The sequence below is a fragment of the Corvus hawaiiensis genome, chromosome 21, assembly GCF_020740725.1.
Source record: "Corvus hawaiiensis isolate bCorHaw1 chromosome 21, bCorHaw1.pri.cur, whole genome shotgun sequence".
NCBI lineage: Eukaryota > Metazoa > Chordata > Aves > Passeriformes > Corvidae > Corvus > Corvus hawaiiensis.
In genome coordinates, this window is record NC_063233.1 from 8,710,896 (window position 1) to 8,731,279 (window position 20,384).

The 20,384-nt window shown below is 52.9% G+C and overlaps 1 long non-coding RNA gene across 1 annotated transcript; it reads left to right on the forward strand.

Annotated features, from left to right (window-relative positions):
• Nucleotides 1-17,724: 17,724 nt before the first annotated feature.
• On the forward strand, nucleotides 17,725-20,306 carry LOC125336722. The gene is made up of 3 exons (XR_007207834.1): nucleotides 17,725-17,879; nucleotides 18,155-18,256; nucleotides 19,584-20,306. It is a non-coding gene; the product is annotated as an uncharacterized LOC125336722 (long non-coding RNA).
• The last annotated feature ends 78 nt before the right edge of the window (nucleotides 20,307-20,384 follow it).

Here is a 20,384-nt window from a genome sequence, read left to right on the forward strand (position 1 = left end):
AAAGAGTGAAGAACTCGTGACCTGGGGTCCATCTTGGCAGTAGCCTCTGGCTCCCCAGGGGTACCTTTGAAGGCCTTTCAAATAAATACCTGCCTTTATTCCCTTACTCCTGTCTAGTCTCTGTTTTTGGGTGGTCTCTCAAGGCATCAAATCCCACTCCTGTGAAGTCCAGGCTTTGTGTTTAGGCTGGATGCAGCTTAAGGAGGTTTGAGGCTCCTACAGCCTTTCCCTTCCCGATCTTTTACAAAATTGGCATCTAATTTTGGGTTTGTTTGCCTGGAGATGATGTATTTGTCCTGGAAGTCCCATGAAGTGCAGGGAAGACAATTTGTTATTTCACCAAGAGTGAGAAGGAGCATTCGTCAACCTGATGGACAAATAGCCTGTGCTTCCACCCCAGCAGGGCTACAGCTGCAGGTGCTGTTCATGGTATTCCTGCCCATCCCAATGAGGTGTAGGAGACAGGAATATGGGATACAGCCAAGACATCAGGCTTCTGCCTGGACACTTTTTCCAGTCATTTCCCCATTCCAGTGCAGTGAGCTCCCACACAGGGGTATTTTTTTGCACCTGAATGCCCATCCCAGCATCACCCCCCAGCTGAGCTCAGGGGCAGGGCAAAGCCCACAGCATGGGGATGTTTTGCTGTAGCAGGTCACAGAATCACAGAATATCCTGGGTTGGAAGGGACCCACAGGGATCGTCCAGTCCCACCCCTGGCCCTGCACAGACCCCCCAACAGCCCCACCCTGGGCATCCCTGGCAGCGCTGTCCAAACGCTCCTGCAGCTCTGGCAGCCTCGGGGCCGTGCCCATTCCCTGGGGAGCCTGGGCAGTGCCCAGCACCCTCTGGGGGAAGAACCTTTCCCTGATCTCCAGCCTGAGCCTGCCCTGGCCCAGCTCCAGCCATCCCTCACATCCTGACGCTTGTCAGTGTCACAGATCAGCATCTCCCCCTCCTCTTCTCCTCACGAGGAAGTTGTAGGTCCACAGACAGCGACATCAGCTCTGGCAGTCCTGAGCTCTGCTGGGAAGAGCACCCGAGCAGCCCAGGGCAGGGCTGGCTGTCCCCCACAGCAGCTGAGGACGCTGCAGAAGCCACAGGATGACCTGAGATGCCTCTTGAGAGAGCCTGGGTTGTGCTGAGAGGTGGCTGTGTCACTGGTGGTGTGAGGGGAGAAGGGAATAGGGTCCAGCTCGGGGGTTTAGAAACCAGCAAGTCCTGAGTGCCTTTGAGGAACTGTTTGTGCATGGCCCTGAGCCCGGATGTGGCTCTTCCTTTGGAGCACCCTGTGAACTTCCCACCTCCCCCCACGCTGCCTCCCATCCTTCAAGGATGTGTCTGCACATCTAAGGGATGCCAGAGGGCTACACTCAAACACCAAACCTGGCAGAGTCACTTCCAAACAGACCTTTCGGAGCCCCCGTGCTCTTGCCACACACGGGAGAAGCTGCTCCCATGGAAAAGTCCCACTCCAGCATCGTCTGACATCCACAGCTCCCTCCACAGCCACAGCCGTGCTCACAGAGACATCTCTGAGCACAGCAAAACAGAAACCTGTCCCTGCACAGCACCACTCCAGCCTGTTTTAACACAAATCTCTCCAGCTCCTGCCAGGTGAGGGATGGGTTCAGCCGAGTGGAGAAGGTTTGGGTCTCCCTTTTCAGCCTGCTGCAGAGCAGCGTGGATCAGCCCAGGGCCAGCTGAGGGGGTGGCTCAGGCAATCACGGAAGGATCTGGCTGCATTCCTGCAGGTTCCATGCTGAGCCTTTCCCAGGGCCATGGAAACGTCTAATGTGAGCAAAAGGAATCAGCTGCAGATGGTTTCTAACGCAGTGGAACCTGTTGCTGTTAATAACTGCAGGCTAAATCTTACCTGGCTTGGAGCAGGCACCTGCCTTCCTTCTGCTTTTAAAATAGGGTGAAACCACCAACATTCTGGCATTGCAGCTCAGAGCTTCAGCCAAGAGGTTTAATGGTTATTCTGGTCCCAAAGCCACAGCCAAGCTCAGAAATCAGAGCAGCACCAGAAGCCTGAGCTTCCCCCGGTGTCTGTTTTGGGTGTGGACTTGCTGCTGTAGGTTTTGCTCAAACAAAGGGACGTGCCTAAGCAGGGCTGGATTTTCACTCTCTAATGAGCATTTCAGTGAGAGGTTACTGCTCTGCCCTGTGTGACGGGAGGGTGAGAACTGAGGCAATGAGGTGACAGGCGAATTCCTTCTGATAAACGGGAACAAGGCTCCGTGGGCTGTGCTGTCACAGGCTGGAAGGAGATAAGGCTCAGCTCCCACTGCAGAGATTTCATGAGAGTTGATAATTTAAAACCCTTGCAATGTCTAGCAACAGTAATTACATTTCATATCTCGGATGAGTAAAAAAGATTCTCCAATATTTTATGGTGTCTGTGACGGGGAGAATGTGGAGCTGAGCATTCCCTTGGGACAGGACGTGCAGATCACTGGGGAAGAAAAGAGTGGATAAGGTTAGATTGATGTGCAGATCCTGAAGTTTCTCCAACTTTTGCCTGTTTTTCTAAACAGTTCTGAGCTGGGGAAGAAAAAAAAATAAAGTTCAAGGACACTTCATTAATGCATCCAAAACAACAGAGCTGTGACCTTGAGTTTCTGACCCTGACTCCTCTTATTCAGTTACCACAAATGACTTCAGCAGCCACCTCTTAAATCATCTCAGAAAATGCGTGGAAATATTAAGCAACAACAACAAAAAAAAAACCCCACCCCATCTTTCCATTCAGTCAGAATTCACACATTTACAAACATCTTTTGGGCTGAACCAAAAGCGAATAACAATGGCTCCGAGCGTCATCCGCAGCTTTGCGGTCCCGGCAAAAGTCCCCCGGCTCTCGCTCTCCTCTCTCGGTTACAAGTTCACAGAGAGCAGGTACAGGGGACAAAGCTTGATCAGGAAACAAAATATTGGGTGGAAGGGAAATTCAACAGCCGAGGGCCCATGGTTGTGCTGAGGTCGGGACCACTTCCCAGCACCCCGCACCGCTGTGACCTTCACCCCAACCACACGAGAAAGGGCTTTTCACACCCTTGGGCCTGAAATGACTGACTGCTGACTCAGGCAGCAGCCGCTGGCACAATTACTCACTCTGTCCCTCCTGCTGGTTTCTCTGCTCTCGTTCTCTCTCCCAGGCACCGGGAGGCTCCTCTGGCTCTGTACCTTCACCACCAGCTCCTGCCAAAGGGCACAGCAGTCAGAGGGGACACAGGGGATTGAACCCAAAACTCTGCGGGACGATCAAACTGGTCTGTGTTGGCTCACGTGGGGGGTTTTTTGTGAAGATGTTTTGTTTTCTTGGCTGTCCTTAACAACTCTTAGCATTCATCCTTTCCCAAAAATCCACCTGGTCAGAGAAATACCCACGGGCCCTGCAATAAATGCCAATAAATTTGTCTCTTCAGCATCTCTGTGAAGTGTGAGTCCCTCTAGCATGGAAAAGGAAGGCCAGAGCTTGGGGGATGGGGAATGGGGTGGAAGAGCAGAAATGAGCCTTTTGTCAGACATCCCACCCCATCCTTGGCACTGACCCCAGACCACTTCATGGACCTCGCCTGGGACCCACCAGGGCACTGTGGGGAGATTCCCCTGCCACAATCTGGGTGAGCTGCCAGCTCTCGAGCACATCTGGGATTTTGATGGATGTTCTTCTCACACCACTGCAACCCCAGAGCTTCTCCTGCTTGACAGAGACACAAGAGCCTCCTGACAATGAGGTCCCTCTCCTTGGGACCCCCAGTGCTGTCCTTGCTCTGGGATCCTCAGTGCTCTGCTGGCCCTGACACCTCCCTTTCCCTTCCCACTGCTCAATTTCCAGCAGGCTCCTTTTTTCCAGGAAGGTGGGCAGTGGTTTCCAATCAACCAGAGCCCCAATAGCTTCATTAAATTAATTATCCCTTCAAGACCATCAGGCCTGAACCTTCTCTCTGGGTTCTTGTTTTCCCTCCTGTCACTGCTGTGCCATGCCTGACCCTCCTGCTGGAAAGGTTTCAAAAAGGCTGAAAAGGGTTTTTGGAGATGCATCCAAAGGGTTGTGCTCCCACAGGTGCCCCAGGGTAACCTCTTGGCAAGGCTGTGTACAAAGCCATAATTAATTTATGCTGCCCCTGAGCCAGCTCTGCAGTCCTGCAGCGCAGAATTTTCCTCTCACTCAACTTTTAAGCTCTTAAAGGAATTGCCTGAATTCAGTGCTGAGCCCAGCAGAGACATCCTGTCCCCAAAGCAGCATCTCTGGGGGATCACCCCCCCTGAGGAGCTCTGCAGACCCCTCCCCACCGGCCCTCCACCCTCCCCTGCCTGCACAGGGATGTCTGGAGGAGTTTCCTGCCCCATCCCTGGGCAGGGAGGGGAATTCAGCCCCCCACGGGGGCAAATTCCTATTTCCCAGTGTGTATTTCAGCTCCATCCCTGGTCCCTCTCACCCCCCTCTGGCACCGATATCCCATCACATCCCACAGCCTGCCCCAAACAGATCAAACCTGCCTTGAATCTTGACTTCCTCCAAGCATCTTGGGACCTGCACCAAATCCATCCCCTCAAACCCCACAGCAGCCCCAGAAACCTTGTGTCTCTTCCCTCTTTTCCACACAGCCAGACAGTTTTGCAAGCAGGAAGGGCTGATCAGGACGATCCTGCCAGTTCATCTCATCACCCACAAGATTTTCCTGATTTTGCTGAGATTTGGAACCACCCCAAGAGCCTTGAGAGGCTTCTTTGTTTGGCTGTGAGTGCTGGCTCAGCTTCTCTACTCCCCCACCTGCTTTGACACGAGCCAGAGGTGTGTGGATGTTTGCACAGGAGACACCTGAAAGGTGGATACACCAACAATCCGTGATCTCAGATATAAATCACACCTGGGTGCTCTGGTGCCTGACAGTGGCAGCTCTATCCATCAGCAGATCAATTATGCTAATCACCTTCATAAATAACTCTCCTGTTGGTATAATTAGGTCCAGCTGTGAGTGTGACTTGTCTAACACGCTGAGGGGCAGGATCGTTCATCCAGCATGAACTTGGGTAGAGTTCTTAACCCTGATTTTTAACCTGATAATTTCACCTAGGAAAACTTGTTCACCCATTTGCCTCTATTGTTCTGCATCCACTGTACATTTTGAGAAACTTCATGCCTGCCCTTCCCCTTCTGAGCTTTTCCCCATCCCCAAATGCTGCCTTATCAAGCAGGACCCACTCAAACACCCAGAAACCACTGGAAAGCTGCTGTTGAAAAGCGGAGATGCTCGAAAATCCTGCAGCTCACTGTGGGCCAGGCCTGAGCTCCTGCTTTCATCACCAGCTTCCTCTGTGAGCACAAACTACGTCTGGCTCCCGGTGCCCTGGCTTTGCCCACAGCTGGGAGAAGGAGGTGACGTGGTTTTGTCACTTGGGTGACTCACATGTGGTGAGTACTGTCGGGGCAGGGACCTCTGTTTGCTGACAGGGCACTGGGACTCATCCAGCCCTGCCTGGGATGGGAGCAGGGCTGCCCACGGTCCCCACAGCTCCCTGGGATTGTCACCAGCAGCGGGGGAACGATGTTGCAGTCGTGTCTTCTGTCAGTGCTAAGAGCTCGGGGCAGAGGAAATAGGAAGGTGAACAGCCCAAGCAGGACCAGGGCCCCCATCAGGGTCATCTCCTGAAGGCCTGGAGATGTGGCAGACCCTCCAGGCCAAAAGCTTTTCCATGCTTGGAGTCCAGCCCAGCAGTTGTACCTAAGAAAAAGACATCCTCCTTTTGTACTTAAACTTTTTGGGGGATTGGAAGGGTCCTTAAAAACCATCTTGTCCCATCCCTTGCCATGGGCAGGGACACTTCCCCTATGTCAGGTTGCTCAGACTTGGCCTTGGACACTTCCAGGGATGGGGCACTCTATAATTTTAGGATGATCCCATGATTTTCTGCAGACCCAGCTCCCCCAGACAAGCCCTAGAGCTCCGTGCAGGGAAGGGCTTAGGCTGGAGCAGCTTTATCAGCACGTCCTGATCCGTGTAACACCGCAGGGCGAGGTTGTGTCAGCGCTGCTCCCTGCACGGTGATAAGGCTGTCACAGATCCCTCACGGGCTGCACACACCCAGGGATGCCTTTATCACCCATTTCCTACTGATAAGGAGCTTCGACACAGATAAACCCGGCCTGCACTGGAGCCCCACGCACATCATTGAGTGTGGTGCTGCTCTGTTCGAGCGGTGACTCCGCAGCAGCTCCTTTACAGCACGAGCCTGAGTCACTGAGAGCACGCAGCCAAGTGTCACCCATCCCCGGGGACACACGGCTTTTCCAGCCAGCCATCCCTCAGAGCCAAGGCCTGAGGAAAAAAATGTTCACAAGGATGGCTTTGCCCTTGGTGTGTGGAACGATCGGTGCTGCTGACACAGAGCTGAGCACTGGAAATCCTGAGCTGGAAGGGACCCACCAGGATCATCAATGCAGCCCCTGGCCCTGCACAGACCCCCCAACAGCCCCACCCTGGGCATCCCTGGCAGCGCTGTCCAAACGCTCCTGCAGCTCTGGCAGCCTCGGGGCCGTGCCCATTCCCTGGGGAGCCTGGGCAGTGCCCAGCACCCTCTGGGGGAAGAACCTTTCCCTGCTCTCAGCCTGAGCCTGCCCTGGCCCAGCTCCAGCCGCTCCCTGGGTGCTGTCCCTGGCCCAGGAGCAGAGATCGGAGCTGCCCCTCGGGAGGAGCTGCAGCCCCCGGGGAGCTCTGCCCTCAGTCTGCTCCAGCTGAACAATCCCAGTGCCCTCAGCTGCTCCTCACGGGCCCCTCCAGACCCTTCCCCATCCTCGTGTCCCTCCTTTGGACACTCCCTCACAGCTTTAGATCTTTTTCTGATATTGAGACACCCAAAACTCCCCCAGCACTCGGGGTGAGGTCACCCCAGCCCAGAGCAGAGCAGGACAATCCCTCCCTGGCCTGGCCAGTGCTGCTGTCCCTGATGCCCCCAGGACAGGGATGTCCCTCCTGGCTCCAGGGCACTGCTGACTCAGCTCCAGTCAGGGCAATGCCCAGGACCCCCGGGCCCCTTTCCAAGCTGCTGCTCGATGTTTTGCCTTCAGCCTTTTCCCCTGGCTCAGTTGTTAAACTGGGAATTCGCACTAAAGCTCAAGAGCTGTAGGAAACCGGGCTGGTTTGCTTTTCCAGCCCGTAAATAACCCTCATTTCCCAGACTGCCAGGTGGAAGCAGCTGTTTGAGCAGTAAGGTGCTTATCTGGAAACGTAAAGCTCTTGAATGAGCTGTTCCAGAGCGGGCAGCTCAGATCCGGTAACCCGGGCTATTTTTAGGTCATTTGTTTTATTCAACGCAGCTGAATTTCCACGCTAGCCCAGTGCTGGATGTGGGATAAAAATAGAAATTAATCCAGGCCTGGTCACAGTTATCTGCCTGCAGCCCTCGCTCCTGGCACGTGGACAAGGGAGGAAGGACCCGGACGTCACTGGGAACGTGACCCCCCCCTTGGCCCTGCTCACAAAACAACTGGGATGAGGTCACCTCTTTCTAAGGAAAAAATGTCCTACCCAGGGCAAAGAGAGGCCTGGAAACTCATCCCACACACAGCATGTGGGGAGAGAAGGATGGTGCTGACAGCCAAGTCTGCTCTGTTGCTGCTCCAAGCTTCTTTGGGCATCTCTGGGTGCTAAAATGGGGTGACTTCCCTGGCCAGGGATACTCTGGGAAAAGGATGGTGGGAGGAAATAAAATCCAAAAGCTAGTGCCAGGCATAGGGAAAGAAAAGATATGATAATTTATATATTACATGTGAAATATAATATTCTATACAAATAATCTATACAAATACAAATAATTCTGTATGAATATAACCCTAGAATCTTGTTCCAAGGAGTGTTGTGGAGCTAAATCATAGACTCACAGGTTTAGGTTGGAAGGGACCTTAAAGGCTCATCTCACTCCATCCCTGCCACTCTATACCTTCCACTGTCCCAGGCTGCTCCCAGCCCCAATGTCCAGCCTGGCCTTGGGCACTGCCAGGGATCCAGGGGCAGCCCCAGCTGCTCTGGGCACCCTGTGCCAGGGCCTGCCCACCCTCCCAGGGAACAATTCCTTCCCAATCTCCCATCCAGCCCCGCCCTCTGGCACTGGGAAGCCATTCCCTGTGCCCTGTCCCTTCATCCCTTGTCCCCAGTCCCTCTCCAGCTCTCCTGGAGCCCCTTTAGGCCCTGCAAGGGGCTCTGAGGTCTCTCTGGAACCTTCTCCTCTCCAGGTGAACACCCCCAGCTCTCCCAGCCTTTCCTCACGATATCTGTTATATAACAGATATATAAATGTCAGGCTACAAGAGAATCACCAAATTCCAGCATTTTCCCCAAAGCCCTGGCTATTCCCACAGCAGGGGCTGCTCAGAGGATTTGTTTCCCTTTTCCCAGCCAGAGTAAACAAAGGTGCTGCTGGCTGGCAGGCGAGAAAAAATCTCCCCAGGGATCCATCCAGCAGCACCCTCCGAGCCAGCTGCTCTGCAGGGCACATCTGGGGGACCTCCACACCTCACACCCCTCCCTGCCAGCTGCCAGCACATCTGTACCAGCCCTCCACAGCACCAGACCTTCCCCCGCCCCAGAAAGGGCCTCTGGGGTGGCTTTCCTGGCTCGCCTCCTCTTGCTCTGCCAGGTTTCAGAGGTCTGGCCCATGGAAGTGGCTCTGATCCCTGCAGGAGGCACGAAGTGTCCACAGCTGGACTGGTTTAACTCCTTCTGGACAAATTATTTGAGCAGCCTCTCCCTGATCCTTCTTTGAACTGGCAGCTCCCAGCCCAGCACAATCAGCTTTAGGGAAGGGGTTGCAAAGCAAATTTTGGTTAAAATAATTAAGGATTAATATTTCATAGCTAATAATTAATCAGTAATAGTTAATAACCAATCATAATAAAGTTAATAGTTACAAATCGTTTAAAAAGGAGGATTTCTGCCCTTGTGAGGGGGTACAGAACCCTAAAACATGGGAAGGGCTTTGAGAAGGGCTGGCTCCAGTCAAGGGAAAGCCTGGGATAATGCCCAGCTCATCCCCACCTCTGTAGCCACACGAGTCTGAGTTCCCTGGCAGCAGCAGCAGCTTCCTTGCCACAGTAATTTGTAACACGGATTTCCCATGTTCTCCAGGAGCCAGTGGATGTGACACCACAGAGCTGCTGGAATGGATTAGGGACAGAGCTTTTGCCAACAGAAATACAGATGAATTCTAATTTATAAACCCCCTCTATCTCCCAGCTTATCAGAGGAAATGAATTCCAAACTGTTCTCCAGGAAAACACAGCACTGGCAAAATTCATCAGGACAATGTTTCATCTCCCTGGTGCTTTGTCATTTTTTTTTTTTTCCCCATTTCTCAATTATTTTTTGGTAGGGTTCCTACAAAAGAAGAATAAGAACAACAGTGTGCAGTGGCCAAGGGGAAATAGGAGCTGGCTGGGGTTATTTCTAAGAGGCACTTATAGAAATGGGTTTGAACATCCAGGGTGATCAGAGGAGACCGTAATTCTTAACACGTGAATATTCAATAATCCAGAGTCAGGAAGGAGGTGATGAATTGTCTTTTTAGGGGATTTTTAAATTTAGATTTATACCAAGGAGGAAATAACATTTTCCTGGAATCAATGCACCTTTGCTTCTAAGCTAGAAAACTGAAATTAGCAATTTTTGAGATCTTTCTTTAGAAAAAAACTCTGAACAGCCCAAGCCCCTCAGCTACTTAACTCCCAGCTGAGGCCTCTTCCCATCTTCCACCCAAATCCTGCCCTATTCATTGTTCCTGGCAATATCCAGGGCATGAAGAGAGTGGCAGGGCTGCACAGGGAGCAGCAGCAGCAGCCCAGAACCCCCAAAATCCCGGTGTTTGGGGTCCCACTGCAGGCTGGGTGTCACAGGGCAGTGCCACATGCCCTGGAGTGAGCTGAGGGATCCGTGATGTGCTGTGGGATTCATCCCATCCCATCCCATCCAGCCTCTCTCCCAAGGCTACTTTGCCCAAACAGCACCAAGGGCAGTCCCTGAAATGGGAGGAAAATGCCTTGGCTGAGCAGGAGGTGGGAAAATGAGAAATGAGGAGCACGGGGAGAGCAGAGCCTGGAGCAGAGCTGGTGCCTCCTGCCCTGCTCTGGGCACCTGACTTGTTCCTGCTGAGGAAATGTCCCAGAGAATTCCTGACATCCTTCCCACCTGGCCTGGCTCCCAGGGAAAAGCGAGGACTGACAAGGAGGGATGGATCCTCAGGAGGCTCCCTGGCTCCACAGGGAGGGCAGGATGGCCCCAGTGGGTCCTGCACTGACTTGTGCATCACCAGCCCGTGCCCAGGGATGAGGAGGCATCACCTGTCCCTTCCAGGGGGGACTCCTGGAGAGCTCTTACGCCTGCATTCCCTGCTTCTGGAGACCCCTTCCACTTCAGAATATTCTGGGATTCTGTGACCTTCCCCTGCCTGTGCCAAGGCTGATGAAATCAGTTTGCCTTGCAGGGGTGGCTCAGGCCTTTGTTTGGGATTTTCCAGGCTTCACAACCCACACCACAAGTCCCACTGCAAATCTGTCGTGCGGTTCTCAAAGCCCACGCTGAGATTTCAGCATTGCAGAAGTTTTGGCTGGCTGGGCTCTTTGCAAAGACATCAATTTCACCCTCTAATAGGCACAGCAAACTTGATTTCAGCCCCACTTACAATGCTGTAAATCCAGGCTAACCACATTAAACTCAGGGCAGCTGATGCCAGAGACTTAAAATCACCACGAGTAAAAGTCACCTCAGGTGCGTGCAGCCAAGAGCCTGCCCTGAGGCCACCCTGGGCTGCTTTACAAAGCAGCCCAGAGAAATTCCTCTATAAATGTTCCATTAATATTAACAGCTAAATCCCTGGCCTGCCTTAAAACCCTCAGCCCCACCTAAGTTAGCAGCAGAGTTCTGATTTAATTTGCTCCCAAGACCGACAGAGCACAGCAGCAGTGGCTGTGGAGTTAATCACATTTATTTCTGTCTCTAACAGGGGTATAAACACTGCCCTGGCTGAGGACCAACCTTTTGCTCCATCCCTTTTCAAGGCACAGGAGAAAATCTCAATGGAAACCACCAAGTCCTACAACTTCTCCTTCAATTTTTCACCTAAACTTCGCCTAGTGAAAAAATTCCCCAGGAGTATGAAATCCACTGGGTTATTTTCTCCTTCAAGAAACGATTTTTGAGGCTTTGTAGAAATCTCCCACCACGAGGAAGAGCTTTAAGTAAAACACACCCTGGAGCTGATGCATCGATCCTTGAGCTGTGCCCAAAATCCAGGATACACCAGGCAATATTCACTTTTTAATAGGAAGAGAAGGCAGGAAGAGTAAGGAGAAAGGAGAGTAAGGAATTTTTTTCCTGAATTAAAGGTAGCAACAGCCAAGCACGGCCCTGGTCCAGCCTGCCCCTAATAAATCCTTTGGCACAGATTTCCTCATGGCTCCAGACAAGCTGGGCTCAGCAAGGCGCAGCTCAAATCTTAAACTTTCCCCAATCCCTGATTAACCACGCCCCAAACCAATCCCAAAGCAATGGTTTCACTGAGGCGAGGAGGAGGAATTAAACACAGTTTTATTAATTAACAACTATTTAAGCAGAACAGCCTGAGCCAGAGGCAATTTCTTGCCAGCTGCTTCGCTGTCCCATGTCCCACTAAACCCAGCCTGGGCACTGGTTTGTACTGGTGTGGTTGTACTGGTGCCCACGCCGAGTGAAAAACACAACCACAGCTTTTAGAGAGAAGGCAAATTTGGGCTTTTAAATTGTTTCAGATCATGTGAACAGTCGGTTTTAGTTTCTGTTCATAACCTGAAGGGACTGAAACCTGAAACCAGAAAGAAATCAGAGAGAAGCAGAAGAGTGGGCAGCTTGTAAGAGAAAAGAAAGGCTCAGTAGCAAAGCTCCCCATTCAGAAAAAACAGAAAGTGTCAGGAAGAACCAGCAGAGCAGCAAAAGAAGACTTTCAGAAAATCAGAATGAGAAATACAACACCTAGAGATGAAGATATCAGGGTAAAAACCATCTGAGGATTTAGTGATAAATGTTAAGATGTAACCTGAGATGTAGATAAAAAGGGTTAAGAGAGATGCCCCAAAAAAGGGGTTCTGCATTCATCTGAGCTAAGAGAGGAAAAGGAAACACGGGGAAAGCTACAGTTCCAAACACCCTCCTTGTTTCAGTTTGCTGAGAAAAAACAACGTGCTTCATTCTCCCCAGCTGCCCAACAAGGAGGAAGGAATAAACTAGAAAATAAAGGCTGTGTGTAATACATTTATTTATTTACTTACTTATTTACTTATTTATTTATTCTTTATTTTAAAAGGCATCAAATACTCTGGTGTTGAATACTCTGGGATTTAAAGGGTGAAAGATTCCAAGATCTACCAGCCACCCCAAAACCTCCTTGCAGACAGTGGAAGGGGGGATAGAGGAAGGGGAGTGACGAGCTGGTCACCCAGAGGGAAGTGCAGCAGGGATGGTGAGGAACATCCAAAGAACACTCTGTACATGAGCCCTCTGATGATGCAATGGCAAGGGACACCCAAAGGGCCTTTTTCAAGTGCAAATTGTGCCACATAAAATTCTTTCTGACGCACATCTGGCTGTGGGGATAAGAAGGAAGGTGAACTATCCCAATCCATCAGGGTTTTGATGCCTTGAGAGACCACCCAAAAACAGAGACTAGACAGGAGTAAGAGAATAAAGGGAGGTATTTATCTGAAAGGCCTTCAAAGGTACCCCTGGGGAGCCAGAGGCCACTGCCAGGATGGACCCCAAGATGGACCCCAGGTCACGAGTTCTTCACACTTTTATAGGTTCGGTTCATTGGCATAGCAGGGTTCATTCTCCAATTAAAGCTTCAGTTAATGATGTAATTCCCCTCAGCTTGCCCCCCTCTCAAAGGCTTTTGGTTTATACTTTTGGGCCTAGGGCAGTCTGGGTGTCCTTGGAGAGCAGGCCTGGAGAGGCTTTGTTATGTCTGCCCAGCATGAGAGAAGTGAACAGGCTCCAAGAAACTCCAGAGTGACACACCAGGCAGTGCAGGATTTGAAAAATATGAAAGTTAAAACCTAAGGCATCAGTTTTGAGCACTGTTTTCCATGTAGGCCTGGTTTGCCTGGGGTTTTATGGCCACCCTACATGGCACAGCTGCTGAAGAAGACCCACAGAAGTCCTTGAAGCTCTGAGCCATTTGTTCCCTCATTTCCGTCCCTCCAGAGGAGCTGCAGGGCTCTGGGATCTTTATCCGGTGTTCTGCAGGGAAACATCCCAAAATACTCTTCCTTCCGAGGGTGCCAGTAATTGCTAGAGGTGCCCTGCCAAGGCTGACAGCAGCAGGGAGGCCGGGCCAGGCTTTGGAATGACTGGCAAGCAGCAGGGATGGAACACGCCCCGAGGGAGCTCCAGTGCCTGGGGACGTGCCAAACCCGGCTGGCATCGCTGCCAACGCCTGCCCGTGCCCCACAGGGGACAAACCAATCTGCTGGCTCAGCCTGGGGCTCTGACACAGCCCCAGACCTCCCTGGGTTGGGCATTTTCCGTGGCGTGGCTGTCTGTTCTGAGCTGTGTTGGTGTCTCTCTTCCCTCCCAGCAAGGACGTCACCAGCCAAGGGCTGGCAAAGGCACAGGGGAATTATTTGGGGGGTTTTGCCATAAAAATCTTGGAATCCCCTTCATCTCTCCCCTCGGATTTGTGAGTGTGGGGATGGATTACTCAGAAATACCCTGCTTCCAATGACGGGAGAGGAAGAGCTGGGCTGGGCCGGTGGCACCAAGAGGCCACCAAGGTGACAAGAGCCACAACCAGCTGAAGAATGTTTAATTCAACAGAAATTCCCCACCATCCACGCCAAGAAGGAAGCATCCAGAAAAAACAGTGCCAGCTTTGGCTCCAAAAAAATCCTTTTCTGTGTCTTGTCATCCACAGTCATGGATTGCCATCGCAAGGGTCTCCTGGGCACAGAGACCCCTCTGTCCCCTCGTGCCAGGCCTCTGCAGGAAGCCCTGTGGGAACACTTGGCTTCCTTCTGAACTGGAGCAGATCCCTGAATCCACTTCCCCTGGTTTGTTCCCTCCTAAGCGAGCTGGTGTGCCATGAAAGGTGTCACCGTGGAGCTAACCTGGAGTTCTGGGAGAAGGGCAGCTGTGGCAGTGCTGAGGGTAAAATCCACCAACAAACTAGGAAAATTTGGGGCATTTCTCTAAAATGGGAAAAGCACTGGGAAAACTGCTCCAGGGGAGCTGGAGAGGGGCTTTGGACAGGGGTCTGGAGTGATGGAACAAGGGAAAATGGTTTTAAAATGATGGAGAGCAGGACTAGGTTGGATTTTAGGAAGAAATTCTTCCCTGTGAGGGTGGGCAGGCCCTGGCACAGGGTGCCCAGAGCAGCTGTGGCTGCCCCTGGATCCCTGGAAGTGTCCGAGGCCAGGCTGGATGGGGCTTGGAGCAGCCTGGGACAGTGGGAGGTGTCCCTGCCCATGGCAGGGGTGGCACTGGATGAGATTTAAGGCCCCTTCCAACCCAAACCTGTAAATCCATAATTTAGCTCCACAACACTCCTTGGAACAGCTCTGAATGAATTCTGTACAGAACCCACAGGTCACAGAGAGGGTCTGAAATGGCACCAGGCTGGTTGGTGGCTGGAGATGAAGTCCCTCAGGAGCTTCAGGTGATGTTCTGTGCTCATGGGCAGTAGGGATTGGAATGGATGACAGAAAGTTTGCAGCCCATGCATCAATGTGACAACCGATTTTTTTGAGATTTTTTTTGCACATCTGGAGTAGAATCAAGAGGCTGGGGAGTCTCTTTGTTAGTAAACTCTGGTTTCACATCAGCATTGGGAAAACTGCCCTGCTTTTCCCAAAATGTGGAGCTCTGGGTGATGCTCCACAGAAAACGTGGCCTCGAGCAGGCCGACACAAACCACAGAGTGCTGAGCACTCCTGGCTGTAATTTGCTGCTTACAAGGGGACTGAGCTGTTCGGAAAACCCAGCCCAGATAATGGGTTTCAAATGCTAGAAAATCTGTCCCTGAGTTCTTAATCCAGTTTATGGGTTCATCAGAAGTGGAGCCAAGGCATTCTTGGAAACAAAACTTGGCAAAAGGAATCTTTCTCCACTGTATCAGTAGAAACCACAGACAAAGCTCAGGCCAACCTATCTAGATGGGAGAGATTTAATTAAAACGTGTCACAGCCTCTGTCTGTGATTAAGGGAAGTGGCGACAGCGGGGCAGCTGCCAGGGCTGAGGGCACAGCACAGGACTGACACCAAAACCCACCTGGACATTGGGCTGTGGTCACACACAACCAGAGACTCCTCAATTCCAATCCTGCTGGTGCCAAGGAGATCCCTGCTGCAGCCATTCCCACAACTGCAGGGTGTAGGAAATCATCACCCTCTGCAGAAGGCACCGGGAGAGGAGCTCAGTTCTCCTGCTTCAGAGCTTCACAGAGTCGTTCTCGCCCTTTTTATACTTAATGGGAAAAAAGCCAGACCTGAATGTTGCTATTCCTTTTTTAAAAGTCTCTCCTAACAGCAGCTCTCTTTCAACAGCTGATTTACTGCCCGTGTGGGACTCCAGAGTGAAATGTGCTCAGCCGTGGATCTAAAAGACTTCCCCTACCACTAATCCTCAATGATCCTTGCTGTTCTCTGGCAGCCAGGCTGGATTCTCTCTTGATTGCCCACATCAATAAATCACACATTATCTATGCTTGAATTTGGTTAAGATTCGGGTTAATGATGCATGAGATAGAGGAGGACTCAGCTGATGAGTTGCGCTGCTCTGTAAAAACTGGTTGAAGTGGAAAAAACCGGCCAAGATGGATTTTTGCCATTAAAAATGCACTTGTCTGGTCTCGTGCATGGATAGGAGCAGATGCGCTGATTAAAGTCACGATGGATTTGTGGAGTCTCATGCACCAGCAAGGGGAATTGGGAGCAGAAGAAGAATCTGGGATGTGTTTGCTGCAACAAGCAGCACAGGGGAGCACTTGCAGGAGTGGGAGAACACGGAGAGGAGATGATCTCGCCCAGGAGACCTCGGGCAGTGCCCAGCGGGGCAGCCTCTCCTCCCAGGCTTCTCACCACCCATCTTTTCTCTTTATCTTAGCACCATCTAGAGGGATGTGCCTGCACACCCGGGGCAGCCGCTCCACGGTGAGGAGAACACCCACACACGGGGTGTGGAGTCGGGGGGAAGCCAAACCTCAGAGGAACAGTTCATTCCTCCAGCCACCTTCACTGTTTGCTTCAGCACAAGCTGCAGTCATCCCCCTGGACCTCTGGGAACTGGAACGGTGGGGTCCTCCAGAGGGATTGGAGGTTGGGAGGGCCAGGGGGGAAGCCTGAAGGGTCTTGCTCAGGGTTTGGGGGTTTTTCTTGATTTCTTTTTTTTTTTTAACACCTACAGATCTTGCATCACCTACAGATCTCGCAGGCTTCAACAGAGGTGCAGTTCTGTGTCCAGTTCTGGTCTCCCTGGAGTGGAACCAGTGGAGGTTTTGGAGAGGAGGAAGGGCCTGGGGCATCTCCGTGCCCAGGAAAGGCTGAGGGAGCTGGGGCTGCCCAGCCTCGAGGGGAGCCCCAGCTGAGAGGGGCCCTCAGCCCTGGGTGTCCCTGGCTGTCCTTGGCTGCAGGGAGGGCTCAGGGCAGGGCCCAGGCTCTGCTCCGGGGCCCAGCAATGGCACCAGAGCCACGGGCAGGGACTGATCCCAGGAATTCCCCCTGCACAGGAAGCAGAACTTCCGCCCTGGGCAGTGCCCGAGGCCTGGGCAGAGACCAGAGAGGCTGTGGAGTCTCCCTGACTGGAGATATTCCACTGTCAGGGGTAATTCCTGCACTCCATTGACCCCATCTCTGACCAGCCTCACAATCCCAAAGCAAGGCCATGGAAAGCAAAGTCCAACCTGCCTGGAGCAGACCCTGGTGCAGAGATAGGAAGGGAAGCACCTTGCCCTGGCCAAAGAGCACAGCAGGAGCTTCCAGAATTCACCTGACTGGGATTAAGGAGCACAGAGGAGCACAAATGGCAGCAAGGTCTGTCAAAGGATGCACTAAACTTCCATTTCTTCAGTAACTGGCTTTAGGGAGGACTAAATCAGTGCTCCGGAGGTGGAATGGGGTGAAGACCCTGGAAAAATCAAGGACAATCTTCTGCCTACATTTTGTCTGTTAGGGATGTCACCCTTACCTCCCCCCTCATACAGTGGGTATAAAAGGGTTTGAAGGTCTGACCGGGGGACAAATAGTGGAAGGTGTCCTTGCCCACGGCAGAGGGGTTGGAACTGGATGATCTTTAAAGTCCCTTCCAACCCAAACCATCCTGTGATCCTAAAACTGTCTCTGCAGCATTGAGAGAGCAGCAGCAAAGGAGAGGAAAGGGCACCAGCACAAGCTCAGTGCCCACTGCAGGGACCCTCTCCAGCCCAGTTCAGGATCACAGCACAAGGTTCGCCTCCCACATCCCAAATCCAGCTCCTCCAGCGCCCACAAAGCAACATCAGCAACCCCTCCAGCCAAGGCCAGGTCACCTTTTATTCTTCCCTCGCTCAAACCTCGGAGCAGCTGCCCTGAGCCATCACTGTGAGCGCTTTCTCCTTTCCGGGCGGAGCAGGGATCCCATTCCCGGGCAGGGATCCCGAGGGCAGCGCCGGGCTGAGCCGCGTTGCCGCATGTGACCGGGCGTTCCGGGAGCAGCATCCCCGTGGGAGGGAGGCAGGGAGGGACGGAAGGAGGAAGCCGGGCTGTTGAATCAACACTGCAGAGCTGCCTGCGAGAGGAGAGAGAGGGAGAGCCGGGCTGGTTGCGAAGGACAGATTTGCTGAGCCCACGAGAAAATGGTTTGAGTAATAATCAACGGTAAGGAAACCTCTGGTTTGAGGAGAGAGCTTGGAGGGTAAATACTCTGCATATTTCATGGCCTTGGCTCGTGGGGGGAGCCAGGCTGGTGCTGGAGGGGTTTGGAGCACAGCCAGGACGGCAGGCACAGAAACCAGTGGCGTTTATCCTGGTAAATCCAGTCCCCTCCACTCGCTCTGCTGCGGGTCCCGCTCCGGGCTGGCTGGGGAGGCTGGTTTGGGGTAGCTGCTGTTTCCCAGTGCCGCAAGGGTCTCCCGTGTCCCCTTCCCCCCCAGCCTGCCGCTATGTGGCCAGGAAGATGAGGACCCTGTGCAGCCGGGAGCCCCGGGAGCCACCGCCCTGCCCGGAGCAGGCTGCGCCCCAAAGCCACCACCGGAGTAAGTGTGGGCTTGTGGGGACAGGGACATCCACGCCCCTCATCCCAAACCTGCTGGGATGGGGGGCCCAGGACCCACCCGGGCTCAGTCAGGGGTGGGGGGCACCTCCCCATTCCCCTCTGGGCACCCAGGACCGGGTAGAAGTTGCAGAAGTTTCTGCTCTCCCCGCGCTGGGTTTTGTTGTTAAATGTCATTACAGCCCCTGGCAAAGGGGAGGAGCGAAGAGCAGCCTTTGGGAGGGGGGACAGACGTGCTTTGGGGTGGGATTAGAGGGACAAGAGGATGTCACCTGCTCCCACAGAGCTCTGTGTCCCTGGGACACTCTTTGTCGTTCAGGCCCCTGCTAAACACCAAAATACAGCACCCCACATCCAGCTGGCAACGAGAGAGCCCTGTCCTTGCTTCCCAGTCTTCCCTCCCTGGCCCATTGAAACCACACATTTAAACCAGGATGACTCTGCAGATACAGCAGAGCCCAAATTTGGCACGGTGGGTACAAGCAAGGATCATCCTGGCTCCTCTCCCTGCCTCAGCCGAGACATGGAAATTTCTCCAGCATCACCTGACTGCACTGCTCAGGTGTCAAAGCTCCGTGTCAAAGTGAACTCAGCTTTGAGCAGCAGGCAGAGCAATCTCAGCATAGCAGGAATCTGCCCCGCCGGTACTGGTTGCACTGGTTCGGCTGAGTCACTCCCGGTGGCTCCTGAGCAAACATTCCCAGAGCTGCAGCCAGGCGGGAGCACATCCTGGGCAGCTGCCACGGCGGTCAGGGTGTGCCCGTCACCTCCTGCCTCTGCCAGCAGCTTGGAGCTGGCCCTGGAGACTCCAGGGAAGGTGTAGGGCTGAGCCATTCCCTTCCTGCTGCTCCCATGAGCTGTGTGGGACGGGAGGAAAGGGAATTGTGTGCTCAGGGGGTCCTATGAAATATCCAGAATTTCACCTGTCCCCTAAAGTAAGAGCTGGATCCATCATGGGGAAGGGAAAGGGGATGTCTCCCCTCACTAATGCCTTCATTAGGTGCAGGAGAGGAGAGGAGGAGAGGAGGAGGAAGGAGAGGCAGGAGGAAGGAGCAGCTCCCCCCTCTCTGCGGGAGCCAGGATTTAGCAGAGGCTCCAGGAGGATCAGGGCAAGCACTCGGATGTAGCAGCGAGAGGAATCAAACTTCTCCTTTGAGCAAAGTTCAGCTCCTTTCTACAGTTAATTGCTGGGTGTTTAATTGCAATCAGGGTAGCTGAGGTTTTCAGAGGACCTTCCTGTACCTCCCAGAACCTTTCCCCTTGGTTAACCCCAAATCCCTCCCTTTTCTCCCATCCTTGTGCATTTGCAGATGTAAAGGCAGAGCTTCCAGCACCCCCTGAAGCAACAACCTCACTCTCCAGCAACACCAAACCCATCCAATGCAGGTCCTGACAGTAAAAGCCTTCGTGGTCCTCCCATGAAGGCCACAAGATTTCTTCCCACTGATTTTGGCTGGAAACCCTGTATCCCAGGGATTGGAAAACATCAGCAAATCCCTGCTGTATCTGCTCTCGGCACAGAAGCCCATTGATAGAAAATGTCCTCGTCAGTCTCTCGTGACCAGAATTTTCTAGCTGGCAGGAAAAAAAAAAAAGAAGATTCCCAAAGTGTATCAGATGCTCCTGGCACCTGTGGGAATGTGGGAACACCATGGAATATCAGGGGAGGAGCAGGAGCCATTGCATCCCAGCAGCAAATCGCATTTTTTTACTGTGAGACCAAACTGTGCTCCCAGTGACATTGGTACAACTTCAGGCAATTTCCATGAAGGCAAAATCAGTTCCTGAGCTGGAATAAGGAGTCTCAAGAGCTCTGATGTGTGGGAATCCCTATCCCTGTGCCCAGCCAGCACCCAGGGGATGTGCAGCACCCCCAGAGCGGAGGCCGCAAGGACCACAGCAGGATGTGCCCCCAAGCCCTGCACTGTCACAGAGCAATGACAGCAGAACCCCAAACCCCACACATGTGGGGGGGACTCTGCCCGACCCCCTCCTGTGACAGCTCAACCACAAGTAAAGGTGGATGGAAAGCAGCTGGTTGGGAGTGTGGTGGTTTTTCTCCTGGAATGGGTTTGGTGTCACTGCAGTGCTTGGGATCGTGTGTTGGCAGC